The sequence below is a fragment of the Patagioenas fasciata genome, chromosome 4, assembly GCF_037038585.1.
Source record: "Patagioenas fasciata isolate bPatFas1 chromosome 4, bPatFas1.hap1, whole genome shotgun sequence".
Lineage (NCBI taxonomy): Eukaryota > Metazoa > Chordata > Aves > Columbiformes > Columbidae > Patagioenas > Patagioenas fasciata.
In genome coordinates this window covers 67,852,664-67,866,985 of record NC_092523.1, presented here as the reverse complement: position 1 = coordinate 67,866,985, position 14,322 = coordinate 67,852,664, and the positions used below count along the sequence as shown (strand labels likewise).

Below are 14,322 nucleotides of genomic sequence, written 5' to 3'. Positions count from 1 at the left end.
TCCAGTACCGGGAGAAGATGGACTTTATATTTCTTGATGCAATGTAGCAACGAGTACTTAGTGAGACTGAAGGCTATTTTGTGTATGGAGGGATGCCGCCTCTGATCGATTTTAAGGAAAAAGAAAGAAGGTGAGTTAAGTTATTTATGCAATGTTTGAAGCTTTTTTGTAGATCTGTGCCAAGAAGTAAGGATGGTCTAGTATAACATTTGAAGGCTATGTTCTTCAGTTTCATTCAACATTTGCTTAGCCCCGCCATAATGATTCTTAGGCTAACAATAATTTTTAAGGATGCAGCCAAAATATAAAAATACTAAATACAGGATTGTACTCATATAGAGAAAGGTTGTACTGCTTCTTCATTGGCTTGCTGATGACTCCAATGTCTTTTCAGCTTATGATATTAAGCCATTAAACAGTTTATGTAAGCCAGGGTGTAGAATTAAAGAAGTACAACAAAGCGCTTATTGTAAAGGTAAATATCTGAGGTTTGGGTTCTGTATGTAAATGGTATGTTTATTATGATCCAAAAGATGTAGAAAATAATGCGATAATGAGAAAGGATTGAGTAATTAAAGCCGTATTTCTGCAATAAAATATTTGCATAAACGTTCAAGAAATTCATTGGAGTTCAAATACAGTGTGATCGTGAAGAGTGTAATTAAATTATAATTTAAAATATGTGAACCATCTGTACTGTAATGTGAATCACAGTACTACATTTGGAATATTGATGATGAGCTTTGTATTATGTAGTAAAATAAAATCTATCAAAGCTCTGCTTATTTTCCAGTCCCTTTAACATTTGCTATTAATAGAGCATTCCCCTTGGCCTTGTCTAACTTATTACTGTGTTAGACTTCTGTGGTTCTGTAATTGCTTCAAAGACCTTGCAAAAGCTGAATCTAACATGTTTTATCTTGTAAATGTCTTGTTTAAGTTCATAGTTGAAATAAAAGGAAAGACACTATGAGAAGTAGATGAACCTGCAGGAGAAACCTTCAAGTGAAGAAATCAAAGCACCGGAGAGTATTCAAAATAAAAATTCTTCCTCGATTGTTGTTTTTATGCTTTTAGCAAATACATGAAAAGGTAGCAGCTGAACTTAATTTTTAAGCCTGTTGGAGACATACATTTGTCTTTGATACTTTGACTTCTGATGGCTTTTTGAGCTTAAGAGAAAGCTGTAGGAAACATACCAGGAAAAGATAGCTGACCTACTGAGCTAACAGGTACTGTCGAAAAACACTGGTTTATTTTAACAAAATAAACTGTAATTACCTTCTTTATTAAAAACAACACACAGGAACACTTCTGCCCCTGGCTTCAAGACTGAGACCCCTATGAAGATCAGCAGGATTGGGAGCAGAAGTTCAGAGGTGATGGTGTGGGTGCTGCAAATACTCCTCTTCCTGGACGCTGCTTTCCAGAAGTGACCAGGAAAGACCACATCCTCCCATTGTGCGTGAGCCTGAGGCCTCTCTCTCCAGCCCTTTGGGGAGGGTTCTCACCTGCATTGAGCCTTTCTGAAAAGGAACAGGTGGCACTGACAACCCACTCACCTTTAGCTCCCACTAATGGACTGCAAAACTTCAATATCAGGTGAAGAATTTTTCTTTAGTTTGCTGCTTTGATGGGTAATATCATGCTTTGCTTTCCAGTTTTACTTGGGTGCAAGGATAGAGGGCTGAAAGTCAATGTCATGGGGGTCCAGCAGCATGCTGCCAGGCAATGCTATACTGCAGCCTCCTTCTGCTTGACCTGGCTGCAATTTCCACAGCTGATGGCTTTCAGTGGGATTTCATGCCAATTTGAGGAGGCTGGGTAGAGGAGAGGCAAACCAAGGGAACTTTAGGAGCTCTGGTAGAGAGAAGAAATTGAATGGAAGCACTCTCTGAAGGGAATGATCAAGAAGTAGTGGGAAACAAGTAATTGAGAAGCGATGACCAGCCTTTTAAATATTCTGAAAGAGAAGTAGAAGGGGCAGAAACAATTTTTTATGCAGACTGGGCTGTACAGCTGGACATCCTGTTAAATCAGACAGAAGTGTAATCCAAATTGATACTTTGTAGGGTAGGTCAATGAAGTTCCTCTTTGCCCTGCATTTTCCATTGGAGAATGACAAAAGGAAGACTTTGCTCCTTTGTTGACAAAGGTAAAGAGGAAAGCTCTTGATTGTTTCAGAGAAATGATGTTTCTTCTTGGACTGTGACATGAACTAATTATATATTTTAATTACCAGGTTCCTGAAAATCTGAATATAGCTAGGACTGGATTTGTCATTCCATGCTCTTGTAAGCTTAAAAAAGAGGAAGGATTAAAAGGTGGGAGGAGGGGGCAAGGATGGATGGTTTTCTCCTGTTTTTATGAAGGGAAAAAGAAGTAATTGAAGGGAGAGGGGAAAAAAGAGAGAAAACTTGGCTTCGTTTGGATATTTGATCTTACTTAACCTTAAAAATTAAAATATAATAAATGGTCAGGACTCTAGAGAACGTATGGCACCAGGAAAGTCAACCAAGCTTACCCAGAAAAAAGAATTGATAACTGCATCAGATATCCTTCTGTGTTATGCAATAACGTTATAGAGAAGTCTCTATTAATAAACATAACATCAAAGTTGTGGCAAGAGTCCTGAACGGCTGATCTTCCCTCAGCTGTGGAGGTTGCACGTGGATCAAAACTTGATTTCAATTCAAAACTTCTGCAAAAGATAAATGATACACTAGCCAACTTTCTTCTAGCAAGTTTTGTATACTGAGTTAAATTAGTTATGAGCAGAAACTCACTAAAGTAAGAAAATTGCCATAAAATACTGCAGGTCTATAAAATCCATTAACAGTGATGCATTTCTAATCTAGTTCCTGCAGCACATTACTGATAATTGGCAACTCCAGTATAAATCACTCTGAGGGCATTCCTGTTATCTATATTAGCTGGGGACTCTGATCCTACATGGTCAGATGGCCATGGTGCTCCTCAAGCTGAGGAGATTCATGAACAGTACTTTTGGACTAGATCTGTAAAACACTCATGTGCCTTACAGGCAAAGCTTAAAATACAGCTGTATTGAAAATCCCAGGTGGATAACTTCCTTTTTACAATCAAACCAACAAATTGTGTAGACAGCCATAAGTTGTTAAAAGTAATGTAATTGTTATTGCTTCCTACTTCCTGTAGAGTAGTATGCTGGCATAAGTGTGTGTGTGCTTTGGTGGTTTATTTTTGTTAGTTAATTGCACCTGATGTTTCATTCTTTTATATACATGTAGAAATATTTGCGAACTGACAATTTCCTCACACCTAAATGGTCCTATTTTGCTTGAATAAATATTTCCTAGTACTAAGAGTGTAGAGTAAATCCCAACAATGTTGTTCCTTTTGCTACAACAAACCTAAATCTCCATTTTTTTTTCAATTCTCAGGCATAAATCAGAGGCTATTATTCTTAACTTAAGAAAACTTAAATAAAACTGAACTGGTTGCTCTAAATCTTTCTTCCTATTTTACACAAAAAATAAGGAAAGTTAATGTATTTCTCCAGTGTGAAATATGGATTTGTTAGATCAATTTTTAATCAAATTTAGTGTTTGTCTGGAGCAATTTTACTTTCCATAGCTCACTGAGATTATCATGGATGATTTGCATGTCTAATAAATAATGCATATTCCAACTAGTTTGTGGTGAAAACCCCAGAACAAAGACAGTGAACTCCCAAAGGACTGCTGGCAGGCAGAAATTTAATATAAAATATATATAGATGTGTCTTAACTTCCTCTCTAGACTTTAATTGGAATATCTGAATAAGGTCCCTGTTCTTCTTCCTATTGTTCAGATTTTGACTTTCAACACTTCTCTGAGCAACAGCAGTAATGCAGCATAGCTTTACTTGATAGAAATAATCTTCCAAAATTAGCACTGTCTGGTTTTGCCACATTTAATATTCAGTATTATATTAAATCATGCAATGATGTCATTAGCTTGGTTAAAAATAAAAATGGAGGGGAGGGGAAGAGAGGTGGCATGGCACAGGCTTATGAAGTGTGTTCCCACCATGAGCTTTCTTTTTTCATCTCTGGAATATGGACCTGCAAAAAGCACTAGGAGCAGACAACTGCACATACCTGGCCTCCTGGGTAGGTCTAAAAGCATATTCTGTATCTTGAGCAGGTTTTCATATGCATGTTCATGTCACTTCTTGCAGAGCCCAATCAGAGCCAGAATGTTGAGTTATAATGCAGTGTTCTTATACCATTTTTTTGACCACGGCTGTTATTGCACCTGCATAGGGAGGCTGTGACATCAAAGGCAACAGATGAAAGGGAGAAAAACCAGTAAATTTAGGATTTGATTATTTGTGTAAATCATCATAGATATGACATCTCTCTTTGATGTAGCCAGCACAGCAAGAGGTTAGGAGGCCATACTTAAAATGTAAACTGCTTCCCAGCTCCTGTGTTGGCCTTCCTTCAGAGCAAGATTTTGGCACAATACAGTTCCCCTCTTTCATTTTTTCCCCTATTTTCATCACTTCCATATACCAATTGCTTATTCATTACTTGTGCAACTGCTGGAGAGAGCAGTACCAAAAGATGTTGAGGTGCATCCCAATCTCCCTTTTGGTTACTGAGGTCTTTAAACTAGCCCTCCAGATATGGATTATGAAAGGATATTTCTATGAAGCTGAAATCTGCCTGCTGGAATCTCTTGGAAAATGGGCTAGAAGCAACACAGTAGAAAGTGATGGTTCTTGCAAAGCCAAGCCCCCACTAGCAACAGCCAGCTTCTCTGTGATGAGAAGTAGCCTAATGCTGAATGTCACTTGAGGTTCCTCTAATCTCAAATCTCACCCATATCAGATTTGGAATATCTGTTTTGCATCAATAAATGGTGACTTAAAGCTTTATGTTCAGAGTCTTGCATTAAAACCATTTCTTTAACAAAGATAACTTTAGCTCATTTGCTTAAGGTATTTAGCTGGGATACTGTTGTTGGTGTCTGCCAAGTAGAATGGGTGTTTATAAAGGCAAAGGTCTCCATTAAAGGTACCAGATAAAATCATAGAAAACATTTAGGTTAGAAAAGAGCTTTAATCTTAAAGATCACTGAGTTCAACCATTAACCTAACACTGCCAAGTCCACTACTAAATCACGTCCCTAAGTGTCACATTTACACATCTTTTAAAACCTCACATCACCGGTGTATTGCAAAATAGCATTGCTTGACTTAGCAAGTTTGGTGTGAATATGTTTACATGAGCTGCAATGCTTCTCCTTGATGTCACACACAGCATGCAATCTGCAAGGCAGGTTTGCTGTGGGAACCCTAGTGAGCAATTATTTCAGATTACAGCTCAGGCATACCTTGGACTCACTCCTGCCAACTTCAACTCATGAAAGAAATCTCAGTGAAGTCAGGAGGATTAATTCAGTGAAACAGAGTTTTTATATCAATATTTTTAAGGCATGATCCTATTCTTGCATCTGAGTAATTTCTTATGCCAGAAGACATCAGTCTTCCTGTGGTTTTTAACTAAAAAGTATCTTTCAAACACGGAATTTCAAGTCTCTCCTCTGTATAATAAGCTGGGAGGAGTGGCTGACACGCCAGAAGGCTGTGCTGCCATCCAGCGGGACCTGGACAGGCTGGAGAGTTGGGCGGGGAATAACCTGATGAAATTTAACAAGGGAAAGTGTAGAGTCCTGCGTCTGGGCAGGAACAACCCCAGGTTCCAGTATAGGTTGGGAAATTACATATTAGAGAGCAGTGTAGGGGAAAGGGACCTGGGGGTCCTGGTGGACAGCAGGATGACCATGAGCCAGCACTGTGCCCTTGTGGCCAGGAAGGCCAATGGTATTCTCGGGTGTATTACAAGGGGGGTGGGCAGTAGATCGAGAGAGGTCCTCCTTCCCCTCTACTCCGCCCTGGTGAGACCACACCTGGAATATTGTGTCCAGTTCTGGGCCCCTCAGTTCAAGAAGGACAGGGAATTGCTGGAGAGGGTCCAGCGTAGGGCAACAAAGATGATTAAGGGAGTGGAGCATCTCCCTTATGAAGAAAGGCTGAGGGAGCTGGGGCTCTTTAGTTTGGAGAAGAGGAGACTGAGGGGTGACCTTATTAATGTTTATAAATATATAAAGGGTGAGTGCCATGAGGATGGAGTCAGGCTCTTCTCAGTGGCAAACAATGATAGGACAAGGGGTAATGGGATCAAGCTGGAACACAAGAGGTTCCACTTAAATTTGAGAAAAAACTTCTTCTCAGTGAGGGTGACAGACACTGGAACAGGCTGCCCAGGGGGCTTGTGGAGTCTCCTACTCTGGAGACATTCAAAACCCACCTGGACACCTTCCTGTGTGACCTCACCTAGGCGCTCCTGCTCCAGCAGGGGGATTGGACTGGATGATCTTTTGAGGTCCCTTCCAATCCCAAACATACTGTGATACTGTGATAACGAGGAAAGGATATGAGTACTTTGAACTTGAAGAAATAAAGATGTTCCTAAACTGGAACTCCTTGGCATCTTTGTCATTATGCTACATATATGGGTAAAATATCAGTAATCACTTTGGGGATAGAATACCTCCAAGCTCAAGTTAAACTGTTTCTTGTGGACAGGCAACTGGAGACACACATATGTACTGGCAAATTACCCATAGGATATCACAGTGATCTATCCCATGGGGCTGCTGAGTGGATTAATTAGTAATGCTTGGTGAAACAGTCACAATTAGTGTATTTTATGAGCTTGTTTTTTCTTTTTCGTTTTGTTTTTCATCTCATGAAATTGCCTACACGAGTCCTATGGATTTTTAAAAATGCATGTAATTAGAATAATAGTCCATCTGGGTTTCAAATGCTTATCCAACAAAGCAACCTACCTGTCTGCACTATCATATAGCAATTGTGCAGACAGAAGTCCCCAAGTGATACAGAAAATGTATTCCCATTTCTTCACCTGCCTTCTGAATCAGACAGCTGAAGGGGGGAGCTGGTTCTTGCATATCTGAGACTAGACATCTAGATATCTCCAAGTCTGCCCAGCTCCAGGACACACAGTGAGTATGGGTCTTGCTGTGAGAGAGTAGGGTTGTTCACTCACCCTTCAGAGTTTGTTGTATAATGCTGTGCTAGTTCGACTGAAAATGGGTTAATTTTCTTCATGCAGTTAGAAAACTTTCTTTTTCATAGCTAGCAAGCTCATTATTTGGACTTAGTTTGAAAACAAGAGAACACACCAGCACAGAGCTTATGTTTTTAATTGCTCTGGTCTGAGAGCCGAGGACACTTGGTGCTCTTCCCACAGGTGTGAGGCAGTGAGGAAGGAGGGCATGGATGGGGCAGAGCTTGACTGACATCCAGACTGATCAATAAGAGTATTCCATTCCATTAGCATCACACTTCACATTTAAGGAGAGTTAGGACCTTCTGTTTTGCTCTTCTGCTCGCTCGCTCTCTCTGGTGCGCAGCCAGGGGAGTTTTGGTCAGGACGTTTAGTTCAACCTTTTGCTGTTTTGCAGGGGCCTCTGGGCTTTTCTGCCTTTTTCCTTTTATCTGTCTTTTGGATTAGCTCTTCAGGACTGGGGTATTGTTTCCTGGGACTGGCTGCTTAGTGTGGATGGAGTCTGTGAGGAATTGCCTTGAGTATCTTTCATTTCTATGTATATATAAATATATATTTACTAGTAGTGTATTAGTATTTTGTTATTTTAAACTGTGTTTACCTGAATCCAAGTTTCTCCCTTACCTTTTGATTCTCTCCACTATTAGAGGGGGTGAGCGAGTGGCTATTATGGTTGTTTTGCTAGCTCAGGTTAAACCGTGACAAATGCTCTACTCCAAAATATTTCGCATCAAGCAACAGTGATATCCTTCAGTAGCCTGTGCATCAGAGACTGAATTTTGCCTTCAACACATCAGTGGTAAGCTGTTGCAGACAATGACCTACCCACTTAAGTAATGAAGATGACTTAAAAAACATAATACCATGGGTGGTGACTTTAGGAAGAAAAAAAAAAAGGTACATTGTTGGGGTAGCATTTGAGCCTCTATTATTGAGGAAAATAGATGATCTTTCAGAGCAGAGTAGTAGTGGCTTAGAGATACTGTAATGTTTCAATTCAGAATTCCAGACATCTTGGAGAGAGGAAATTGCTGTTTCCTATCCCATAATAATGTATTATTACTTTAAAAATACTTCAAATGCATCCTGAGGCATAGAAAATTATCCTACATCTTGAATACAGATTATGCACAGACTACACAGAATAAAACAGGAAAAGTGTTCTTTGAAAAGCATATTTCATATATGTTTGTTTCAGCGAAGAAACTGGAATTTCAGCTGCTCTACATCAATTTTAATTGTGCTGATCAATACTGACTGGAATGTGTATGGTAGCCTGTTAGGATCAAGTGAGGTAGTAGAAAAATGTTACTCTTTCTTTACAGGCATGTGGCATTTTAAGCATGGTAATAAGAAAGCAAGCAATTGTATCTACATTACAGATTTTGTATTTCACAGCAATAAACCGCACTTTGTCTCTTGTGGCAGAGGAGTGAATTAAATGATATGCACGGAAGCAGAACAGTCATTCTCGTTTTAGAGAAAAAAATCCCTTGGTGATTTAAGAAGGAACCAGGCTGTTTAGCACCTATGGGCAGGTGGTGTGTTATGGAAGGGATTAAAGTTCTCAAATAAGTCAACTGTTCAGGATTTACTTCTAGATTCCTTGAGAATTGCATCTAGGAAAAATGTGAGAAATTTATTTTCCTGTGAACTTTCCTGTAAAGGTAAGATCCAGGTGTAATTCTCAGAGGACCAAAATGGATCCAGCAGCAAGTAAACTCTCTCTCTTACACATGCTCTTCACCAGCCCTGGGAAACAGCAATGAGGCACATTTGAAATCCTTGTTGCTTTCATAAAAAAAAAAGAAAATTCTGATTAGATTCATCATAGGGTTAAGAGAATACATTAAGGAAGTCTATCATAATTGGAAAGTGATTAAGTCTTTCTTTGAACATCTGTATGTATAGCAAGAGCATAATTTGTTGGCGTCTGTCATGTAGAAGGGAAGAGGAGCAAACCTCTCTGTGATCACAGCTGTGGTATTTATTCCAGCATAGACTTCTGCATGTGGATCCTTCATATCTCAGCACAGTTTAAGTCAGCATGCTTATTGTGACAAGGTCCCCAAACCTTTCTGGAGGGGTGATGCTGCTCCAGCAGCTGGGTCTCCAAGCGCTCCTGGACAAAAGCATTGGCTTTGAGATTGCTGATCTGCCACTGTTCTACTGTGCATAGCTTACACTGATTAGTTTTGATGGATGAATTGCTTTGGAAATAGTATTATACATCACTGCACTCAAAGCGAGTCTTTCATTCCCTTACGGATGTGATTACCCTCATCCTCCTTTTGACAGCATTTTGTCGGAGAGGCAAAAGGCAGCCGGGGCAGGAGGGGGAAGCTGAATTCTCAGCCCTTCTGAGCAAGAGCAGTTGGACCTGCTGCTGTTCACCATATTGTGCAAAATCTGAGTGGGCTGACAACATCAAATAAAGTATTGCAAATTACATTAACAGTAGTCCAGGTAACAGCTTCTTAAATATCCGGTGACTGATGCATATGAATAGCTAAAACCATTAGCCTTTCCTACTAATATTTCCACTAATGATTTCCAATTGGTTTCTCTAACGAGGAAAGCCACAAAAGGGAAGTGAAAACAAAACCCTTTGGTCTGTGCTAGGTAAAGCTCTTCAGCTGGAGAAAATGGTACAGTTTTAATAATTGAATCTTGTTTCTTCCTTCCCTCAACCCCCCAAGCAAACAAGAAAATTAACAAAAGAGCCCACCTAATAATTGGCTTTATGTCAGTGTTTTGCATGTAGCACTGAAGAGACAAAATCCTCCTGGAAAGGCCTCAGGCAAGCTGCAGGGATGCAGTATGGCCACTTTGTGTCTGCTGCTTCAGCCCCCGGGCTGGCACAGCAGCTGTTACCTTCTGCATCGCCGAAGAAGCCTTTCCCAGCTCGTTGTTTTGCATAAACACAAAGGGTCTTTCCTTCAAATCTCCCCTCAAAGGCAGCTTTTTAAAAGCTGGCAAGAAGCCTACCTCTCCACTGAGCCTTGGGCTTTGTGAGACCCCTTTCTGCTCTGTTGCAGATTTGCTTTTACAGCCCTGTCACCTTGCATTGGTTCTGTCTGTGGGGTAAATTTGGTCAGGTAGCTCGGCTGCAATATCTTTTTGTATCTCTGCGGCTAACTCTGCCAGCTTGATGGTAGGTAGGTCTGTATGCGACAGTTAACATTCAGATTTTTATCTGTCTTGCAACTCTCCCCCCTGTATCTGCACACCTTTGGGTGTGCTTGGCAGCTTCCTAGTGCAAATAATTTCAGAAATAGCTATGGATTTAGATGTGTCAAAAAAACTGTTCTGAAGATTTTTATATTTGTGCTTAACGGTATCACAAACCAAGCTTTTGCTTTATGCCTCGTGTATATTTATGTACAATAAATCTGTATCCAATTCCTTTCTTCTTATGCACATAGAACAGAAAACTCAATTAGGATTTCATTTGCTCAGTGCAATGCCTGCTTTCTGAGATAGCAGGCATCAAGTTAGTTTTAAGTGACTGCAGTGTTCTCTTGAACCTGCAGTTTTCCCTTGCAGCTTCCTCTGGCTCATCTGAGGCACCCCAAGGGTTATGCAGTGGTCTGCACTGCTGCGTCCAGCACCCATGTTGTCAGGTTAACCCTGAGCTCTTTCCAGGAGATGCTGTTTGCACACACCTCCTTTCCCAGCTTGCTGCTTCTCCAGGATTTGCTAGGCATCCCTGGGGAGAAGCTCTGGAACGGCCTCCTGCAGAACCTCTGCTGATCAGGGCTGTTCTCATCACAAATGCAAAAATGAAACCTATCCATTCCAAAGAAGCCCAACCAAACAGAAAGTGGTATTTAAACACCCCATCCTGGTTAGGGCAAATGCTGATGTTTTCAAGAGGCTTGTAGTTTTGATTTTATTTTATTTTTTTTGCCCACCAGCTACACAGCATTGACTGTATTGCCACCTCTTTGAAATCAATACACTGAATTCTAAACTTTACTTTTCTTTGATCAGACCCCATATCACTGCAGGCTTCATGGATTTGCTTCCCTGTGGTTCCTGTACAGACAGGTAGCCAAATCTGTTGGCCACACACAGCAAAAATTAGGGTCTTCCCGTTTATACTCTGAAACAAGGCTCTTCAGCAATTAGATAAAGGGAACCAGATGAGGAAAAAAATAAAGCGGGTTAACTAGAAGGACTCTTGTGGTGGCAGGGTAAGAAGTGGTTTGTGCATGACACGAATGCAGGTCAGAGGGATGGGAGCACAGGTTCTTCTCTCTTGCTGGTGGTTTCTTGCTTTTTCCTTGCACAAGGATCTAACAAGGACTTTCTTCAGACTCAGCCATATGCAGGTGAAAACCTATCTGCAGTGGTTTCACTGCTCCTCTGTGCTCCTTCTCCTCTTGCCCTGTTTGGCAAGTCATTCAGTGTTGACTCACAAGCCAAGGTTTTGTCTCTGGGCTGTCATTTGAACTCTAATAGAGGAGTTTGTGATATTACTCTTAGGAGCAGGAGGTAGTCAGCCAAAATGGACCCCAACTTGAGAGCTCACATCTGCCTACGTGTATGTAAAAATGTCTTCATTCCTGGAAATGAATAACTATGTGTTTCTGTGTTTCCTACAGGTGCTGTGCAGTGTTCCTGGCTCAGGTCAACTGCTTCATTAGGATGAAGGAAGATGAACTTCACCATTACTCAGGTACTCTACAGCTGGTGCTGCACTCATTTCAGGGGGGACAGTGATGGATAACTACAAAATTACAATGTTCCTGTCCACATAATGGGTTTAATTATCAGAGTCCACCACTTGGTGCAGCCCAGCTGCATCACCTGCTGCTGCCATGTTCCCCAGAGCCAGCTCTGATGTTTGCATCCTGTGGCTCTGGCGACGGGGACACCAGTGCCCATTGTCCCCCTCAAGAGAATGGGTCCTGGTTCCCAGGGGCAGCCCCTTCACCCTGAAATGAGGCACCAGCATCTCAGGTTACCCTATTTCTGATCACATGGCAGAGCCGTAATTTAAAAAAAAAGCTCAAATAGACATATCCAGTTAATCTGATAAAATGTCAAAATACTTCTGTGTACAAGATAATCATCTGCAGGCTTCCTATGAGTGCTCACTGAGAATAATGGCAGCCTTGTTTGGAGAAAATACCTGGATAAAACAGCACCTTTTGAGGCAGGTAATCATCAGGAAGATATTCTGATAAAACAAGCTCTATATTAAAAATGAGCTGTAGCTCTTGCTGCAGAACTCCCCACAAACAAATACTGGCATGCCGGTATCACAAAAGTTAAATAAACATCCAGCTCTTGGATGTTAAAACTGATGTAGACTCCTTACCTCCAGTGCAGCTTTTTCTCCTTTCACCAGATGAGGCTATGAACCGATGTAATGAGAAACTGTGTCTTGAGAAGTAGTTTTAGGAAGGGCAAAAAAGAAGATGATGGATAGCTGGACCACCTTGTCTTACATTTGCCAAGTGCCTCCATTCTTATGGTTTTCATTTTTTCTAAGAATATTCAACCTAAATCGTGAGCTGAAATTTCCTCTAGTGGAGGTCATCTTTCTGGGAGTTTTATTTACTGTTTACCCCAACATAATCAGTTCAGTGATTTTTTGAGCAGGAGAAAATGAAGTATTCTACCTTAACCCACAAACACACACCTGACTGTTCCCATTTTGAGACAGAACATTTACATCTGAGGAAGGAATGACCTGTGTATCACAGGAGTTTCCAGTTTCTTGACATGGTAAACTTTTCTCTTTTGACATGACAACATCAATAGTAATATGCTATTATTTTTCATATATTATATTTTCACATATATTTTCACAATTTATAACGGTGTAATAAATAGGATTACTTTATTTCAATTCAGACTGTTTCTATTCTCTCATTTCAACCCCTTATGGACAAAGAGATAGATGGCAACAAGGCATATAAGAACTGTAAATTGGAAATGAGTCATTGCTGTAAGGTATAGCTTCAAACACAACTTTCTCCATTTCAACCTGAGCCTAGGTTTTCATCTCACTTTTCACTATGCAAATTGTTAACAGTGTAGCAACAGTAAAGATAAAAAACCCTCCAAAAATAAGAGTTTCAGAAAGGCATGAGCTTTTTGCTTTAGGAACTCCCTCTAAATCAGAGACTGCCTTGTAGGCATTTCATATTTTTCTATTGTAGGTTTCCTGCACCTCTTTCTCTCATCAGAGATGGGATATGATTGATCAGAACCAGGAGGATGATTCTATTAACTTTATTTTGAAGTTCATTTTAAGCTGGAAGTGGAAACTTGAGACAATCCTCATGTTATTGAGAAACTAGAGAGAGTCTTTTATAAAAACTCTGAATTGAATTTAAACTCTGGTCTCTTCTTTTTAAAATTATCTATTTTTTTTTTTTTTCCCACTACCTCCTCTCTTTTATGAATGGAGGTTTTGTAAGGTGGTAACTTCTAGTATACTGTAAAGATTCTGGAAGAAAGGAATTTCAGTGTCAAATGTACCACTCAGAAGCAAAAATCACACTCCAGCGAAGAAATTTATTTTCACAATAAAAACAACCCTTTTCCTAGGTGCTTGGGGAGTAATGGTTCAATTCTTCATACAGGAGAACTGCATCTATTTAGTGTTTTAGAGGTCCTTATTAACAATACATTATAAACCTAAGTCCAGTATGATTCTCACGTCTCTATTATTAAAGATGAAATGTCTCAGACCAGAGGCAGCAAATGAAGACTGTTATATATTTCATGTGCACTGGAAATTTCAGATAGTCTGTCTTAGATGCAGTTTATTCTTTTTCTTTGCAAGAAGAGCTTTCAGCTTATGGCTGAGGAAGGGGGGTGGGGGGGAAATACACCTTTTCTGTGTTGTTTTGGATTTTCTTTGTTTCCTTTTTATTACGACAGTCACCTAATTACTCCCTGTACATGTGTGCTTCCTCTTCGCCCCCACCATCTCTCTGCTGCATCCTTTCTGGGTTTCCCTTTCCATTTGTTTTCTGCTTCAGCCCCACTTCTGGGCCTACTGATCCCTATGTCCTTGTCCTAATTTCTTTTCCAGACTGAACTCATTTCCTTTCTTGGCCATGTTTCTCCTGACCCAGTCCAAGCTTCCTTTACACCTGCCCAGAGTGATTTTCCTGCCAAACCCAAAATATGGTATGAAAGTCTCTTAACAAGGCCAAACACTGAAAGATGCAGAAAATAG

At 40.3% G+C, this 14,322-nt stretch overlaps 1 long non-coding RNA gene across 1 annotated transcript in view; it reads left to right on the top strand.

The window, feature by feature from the left end:
- The first annotated feature begins 1,406 nt into the window (after window positions 1–1,406).
- The window catches only part of LOC139827940 (uncharacterized), a 34,021-nt gene continuing 21,105 nt past the window's right edge, over window positions 1,407–14,322 (top strand). Inside the window, exons 1-2 of the long non-coding RNA XR_011739080.1 lie at window positions 1,407–1,602; window positions 11,729–11,802. This is a non-coding gene — a long non-coding RNA (uncharacterized lncRNA). The remainder of the gene's footprint in view (window positions 1,603–11,728; window positions 11,803–14,322) is intronic.